The sequence below is a fragment of the Nuphar pumila genome, chromosome 13 (genome assembly GCF_984573655.1).
Source record: "Nuphar pumila chromosome 13, dmNupPumi1.hap1.1, whole genome shotgun sequence".
Taxonomy (NCBI): Eukaryota; Viridiplantae; Streptophyta; class Magnoliopsida; order Nymphaeales; family Nymphaeaceae; genus Nuphar; species Nuphar pumila.
In genome coordinates, this window is record NC_143261.1 from 75,568,731 (window position 1) to 75,575,366 (window position 6,636).

Consider the following 6,636-nt stretch of genomic DNA (forward strand, 5'->3'; position numbering starts at 1 on the left):
CAGAAATTTGGTTTCTCATGAAAAATCTAAGAAAATATCGTTATAGTGAAAAACATGTGAATTATAAAACATAAATTATAGCATCAATAAGCTACAAATAATGTGAATATTGCAAAATCAGTTTTCAACATTTTAATCTTAGGATGGAAACACTTTATTTTCAAAATGTGACATTTTTAAAATTTCACATTTTTTCCTTTGAAAACATTTGCCAATGTTTTGATATTTTAAAAATTAGTAATGAAAGGGTGCTTACAGAGCACCTACTCTGAAGCTTCAAATTTACAAACTTTTTGAGTCTTTTTCATTGATTGGACCAGAGGCGTAGCTAAGGGGGGGCTCCTGTCTCCCGAAACAGTTAATTTTTTTTTAAAAGCCCAGTCCTAGCCCAGCCCTCATTCCATATGAAATAGATTTTTATCCATTTTTTAGCCCAGCCCTGACTGCAGCAAATAGTTTGATTTGTCCATATGAAATAGATTTTTATTAATAATTGTAGCCATTTTTTATTTTATCTCAAAAAAAAATTCCGGGGGCGCTGCCCCGAACCCCCGACTATCACACAAATTTTTTTTCTACACCCTTGTTTGCCCCCCCCCCCCTCGCATGAATCCTAGCTACGCCCCTAGATTGGACCCTATGATCAATAATCATTATTTAGAGGAAAACAAGTTTTGGATCATGTGATCTTGACATGCATTTAGGTGTTAGGTGTTTTAAGATCTTAAAAAATCAACGGCTCACAATGTACCAAAATTTTATGACTTTAAAACTTATTTTTACATTAAAAACAAGATATAAAACATGATTCCTATCAAATAAACTATATTAAGTACATATATTTCTGATTTGGAAGATGCAACCTACAACTATGATTTCTAGATTTCTAGTACCGAGAAGTAGGTGCTCTCGAGCACTGCAACATCACCCAAATTTGTGACATTTACTTTCATGGTTTTAAAAGGCGCTTTGAGAGTTCAGATACAAACTTACAATAGGCATAAGTTAACTACGACAAATTATGGTTTTTATAATATAATACATTTTTTATAGTTGTGAACATTACCATTTATACGATTTTTTTGTGAATCCCAAAAAGAGATGATGCCAAATAAGTAAACCGTCATGCAATATTTTAATTTCTCATCGAATTTCATCAAATAACAAAATTATTAGAGATGGCCAAGGACAAGGTCTCTACTCCCCGTCCCGTCTCAAAATCCTGCCCTCCATCCCTGCACGAGTTTTGCTTTTAACCTCCATCCCCAGTCCAAATGAGGCAAGGCAGGGCGGGTCCCCATTTTTCCTTGGTCCACCGACATCCCTAAAAAAGGATCGGGGATGGGGTGGGGCGGGGAAAAGCGTAAGTTCATCCAAGTCTCCATCCACGCATAGGTTTTGATTTTAACCTCCATCCCTACTTCTATCCCCGTTTCATGTCCTCCATCCCGGTCTCCCCCCCCCCCCCTTTTAAGTGGAAATTAATTGCCACAACTAGGCCATTCATGATTATAAATTAATTATTAGTATACAGATAATTGTAATTTACACATTTGATTCTCCTTTCAAAATACAAAAGGATGGGGATATCCTTGTTACGTGCACAATGTATTCATTTTAGTATCCATCAGTTTGTCTTTAAAACAGTTAGACAATTTTTTAAAGTTATATTCATTTCACAAACTAAGTGATCCCAACATGCATTTTGTGTTGGGTTTCCCTTCTTATGGGACCAATCTATCTTGGAAATGGATCGTCCGATAACTGATCATTTATGGTATGATCATTGGATCGATGCACATTCATTATCACAACAGAATTTTTCAAGCACAACGCTTTATCTTCTTAAGGACAATTTTTATATTCGCTGGATAGCGATTTGTAGAAGTCCTCTCAGTTGAATGACGATTCAACTGATCAGAGTTTTGAGGATCAGCGATTTGTCGATGACGATTTGTGGTTAGTGTTTCGCTGGATAGCGATTTGTGGCTTCGCTGGATAATGATTTGTGCTTAGCGATTTGTGATAAGGCGTTTAGGCGCACTACGACTTGTGGATGACATTTAGTTTTTCGCATTAAATGGGGGTCTCGTTCTCTATTTATAGAGGATATAAGAGAGAAAAGAGGCGAGAGCAGGAATATAGCAAGAGAGAGTGTGAGATACAATTTTAGGGCACTGAAAGGGTGTGTTGTGAACAAAGGCAAGAAGTGTTGTTACATTTCTTTCAGGACAGCTTCGTGAGGCTGGTTCTTCACAGCATTTGTTCTTTGTTCATCAGTGAGGTATATCCTCTTTGTTTATTTTGTTATACCTTCGTGTGTTTGTAAGGGCTTATGTTCTTTGGCCACTTTGTAAACTCTGTTTGAAAATAGTGGAATATGCTGACCTATTGGTCGTTGTGGACGTACCTCAGTTTGAGAGAGAACCACATAAATCTTTATGTGCTTCTTTTATTTTCGCTGTTGATATATTTTCTCCCATTGTCATCGATATATTGTTTCTATCTGTTCACACTTGTGGGAAAGCCAGTTTTTTTTTTTTAACATCTGGTATCAGAGCTTTGGTTTATTTAGTTTTAGTTCGATATATTTGTGCATGAGCCATGGAAAGCAACGTCGGCGTATGATTAGTTTGAATGGCACAAACTGGATGACCTGCAAAACAAAAATGAAAGACCTTTTAGTCTTTAAAGATTTGGATGGATCTATAGAGGGTGATAGCAGCAAATCAGAAGAGATGAAAGATGATGAGTGAGAAAAGCTAGACAGGAAAGTTGTCGGTTTCATTCGACAATGGATTGATGATAGTGTTTTTCATCATGTATCCACAGAAGCTTCTGCGTATGGTCTTTGGACAAAACTGGAGAGTCTTTATGATAGAAAGACGATAGTGAATAAGGCCTTTCTATTTTGAAAGCTTGTGAACCTCAAATATAAAAAGGACAACTATATTGCAGAGCATCTAAATGAGATAAAATACATTGTAAATCAGTTGACTACAATGCATATTACTTTTGATGATGAGTTGCAAGCCTTGTTGCTTCTTAGTTCCCTTCCTGAGAGTTGGGAAACCTTGGTGGTCACAGTTAGTAAGTCTGCACCTGATGGAACGGTAATGATGAGCCAAGTTACCAACAGTCTGCTGAATGAAGAAACTAGGAGAAAATCATCAGGTCATTCTCTCTTCGAGGTACTTGTGATTGAAAATCGGGGGAAAAAAAGTAAGAGCAAGACTCTGTACTATCGTGATAAATCCAGAGGTCACTCACACTCGAGTTCAAAGAAAGATGTCGAGTGTTATTATTGCCACAAAAAAGGGCACATGAAGCGAGAGTGTAGGAAGCTCAAGTTTAAGGAGCAGAACAAAGAGAAAAACTCAGAAGAAAAACAAAGTGCCATAGCCGCAGTCACAGATGAAGAACTCATGGTTATCTGTGATGGTAGTAGCATCAATTTGATCGGTCAAGAGACTGATTGGGTAATTGATTCTGGAGCTTGATTTTATGTTACCTCGTAGGTTAATTTCTTCACTTCCTATTCGCAAGGTGATTTCGGAAATGTCCGAATGAGAAATGAAGATGTGTCAAAGATTGTTGACATAGGTGATATTTGTTTGAAAATAAACGTTGGTTGCAAATTGTTGCTCAAAGATGTTAGGCATGTACCAGACATCTGACTAAATCTGATCTCTGCCAGAAAGTTGGATGATGAAGGCTACAACAATACCTTCAGTGATGGAAGGTGGAAGCTAACCAAAGGTTCCTTGGTGGTAGTAAGAGGAACGAAGACCTGCTCTCTCTACACTTTGCAAGCAAATATTTGTAAGAGTGTTGTGAATGGCTCATCGACAGAGTTATGGCATAGAAGGCTTAGGCATATGAATGAGAAAGAACTGCAAGTCTTGGTCAAGAAAGAGCTTCTAGCGGGGGCTAAAGGTACGTCCTTGAACCATGTGTTCATTGCTTTTATGAAAAACAAAATAGAGTATCATTCCATAGAAGCATTGCATCTAGAAAATCTCATATTCTAGATCTGGTACATTTTGATGTGTGTGGACTTTTAAAGGTTAAGACACTCGGTGGTGCACTGTATTTTGTGATTTTCATTGATGATCACTCTAGGAAAGTATGAGCTTATACACTGAGAACTAAAGATCAAGTTCTAGATGTATTCAAGCATTTTTAAGCTATGGCTAAAAAAAAAACTGGTAGATAGTTGAAATGCGTTTGTTCGGGTAATGGTGGCGAATACATTGAGCCATTTGATCAGTATTGCATCAAGCATGAAAGGATCATAAGGATGACACCTCAACAGAATGAGGTTGCTGAGAGAATGAATTGCACCATTCTTGAGAGAGTCAAATGTTTGTTGTCACACTCAAAGTTGCCAAGATCCTTTTAGAGTGAGAAAATGAGGACAATAGTTGATCTTATCAACTTGTCTCCTTTTCCACTAAATAGAGATGTTTGAGAGAAAGTTTGGACAGAGAAATAAGCTTTCTATGATCATTTAAGAGTGTTCGGCTGCAGAATATTTGTTCATATTCCAAAGAAAAAGAGGTCCAAGCTTGATCCAAAAGCCAAGCAATGCATATTCCTTGGCTATTGCCATGAAGAATTTAGCTACAAACCGTATGACCCTATTGATTTAAAGGTTATCAGAAGTCGCGATGTTGTCTTCTTGGAAGATCAGACCATTGAAGACATTGGTAAGTTTGAGCCATCAGAGTCCAGTATAGGAGTTCTTGTTGACTTAGATTCCCTTGATGCACCGGTTGTTCATGATTTCGTGGAGGAGATGCCATCATCTCATAATGATGCAAAGGAAGAAAATGCTGAGTCAGAGATTGAGAAGGAGTATACACCCCAAAAGCAACTTCCTCAAACTCCAATAAGGAAGTCCACTAGAGAGAAACAACCATCCAAGAAATACTCATCAAATGAGTATGTGTTGATTACAGATCAAGGTGAGCCAGAAACTTTTTAAGAAGTTTTGGAGAATGAAAACAAATTTGAGTGGTTTAAGGCAGTGAAAGAGAAAATGAATTCATTGCATGAGAATCACACATTTGATCTGGTAAAGCTACTTAAAGGGAAGAAGGTATTGAAGAACAAATGGGTCTTCAAGCAGAAGACTGATGAGAACAACTCTCAACCTAGATTCAAGGTACAACTTGTTGTGAAAGGTTTTGCTCAAAAGAAGGGAGTTGATTTTGATGAGATCCTCTGACCAGTTGTGAAGATGTCCACCATTCGAACTGTGCTCGATATAGCAGCAAGCATGAACTTAAAAGTTGAGTAGCTTGATGTGAATATTGCATTTCTGCATGGTGACTTGGAAGAAAAAATTTATATGGAGCAACTTGAGGGCTTTATTGACAAGGGTAAAGAGCACATTGTCTGCAAGCTGAAGAAGAGCTTGTATGGATTGAAGCAAGCACTAAGGCAGTGGTATAAGAAATTTGATTCTTTCATAACTGAGCATGGATATTCAAGAACCTCCATAAACCATTGTGTGTTTGTGAAGAAAATTTTAGATGATAACTTTACAATTCTTTTGCTTTATGTTGATGATATAATAATTATGGACCAAGACATCAATAGGATTAGCAAGCTGAAGTTAGAGTTGAGTGAGACCTTTGCCATGAAGGATTTAGATCTAGCAAAGCAGATTCTTGGGATGAGAATCATTCGTGACAGATCACATGGGCTGATCTAGTTATCTCAAGAGAATTATATAAAAAAGATTCTTGAGAGGTTCAACATAGATAAAGCAAAACCCGTTAATTGTCCTCTTGCAGGGCATTTCAAACTTAACTCAAGTCAATGTTTTGCAAATGATGAAGAAGAAATTGAGATGTAGAAAATTTCCTATGCTTTGGCAATAGGTTCTTTAATGTATGCTATGGCCTGTACTCGACTGGATATTGCTCATGTTGTTGGAGTTATTAGTCGATTTTTGTCAAATCCAGGGAAAGAACACTTGGCAGCAATGAAATGGATTCTAAGGTATCTTCAAGGCACTTTGAAGATGAGTCTGTGTTTTAGAAATGGTGAACCTATTATCGATGGGTTCACAAATTCTTATATGGATGGTGATGTCGATAGTAGGAAATCTACTTTTGGGTATTTGATTACTTTTGCAAGGGAGGCAGTTGCATGGCAATCGAAATTACAGAAATATGTAGCTTTCTCCGCCACAGAAGTTGAGTTCATTGTCATTACAGAAGCAAGTAAAGAATTATTATGGTTGAAGAAATTCTTGCAAGAGTTGAGCTTAAAGCAAGAAAGATATGTTCTTCATTGTGATAGCCAGAGTGCAATTCACTTGAGCAAGAATTCTACATTTCATTCAAGATCAAAACATATTGATGTTCGATACCATTGGATTCGAGATGTCTTGAATGACAAATTATTGCAACTTAAGAAAGTTCACATTGATGATAATACATCAGATATGTTGACTAAGGCATTGGCCAAGGACAAGCTTGAGAAATGTCGGTCTCTAGTAGGGATGATCGAAGCCTCCAGATAAGTTGGGAAGGGGGAGAATTGTTGGGTTTCCCTCCTTATGTGACCCATCTATCTTGGAAATGGATTGTCTGATAACTAATCATTTATGGTATGATCATTGGA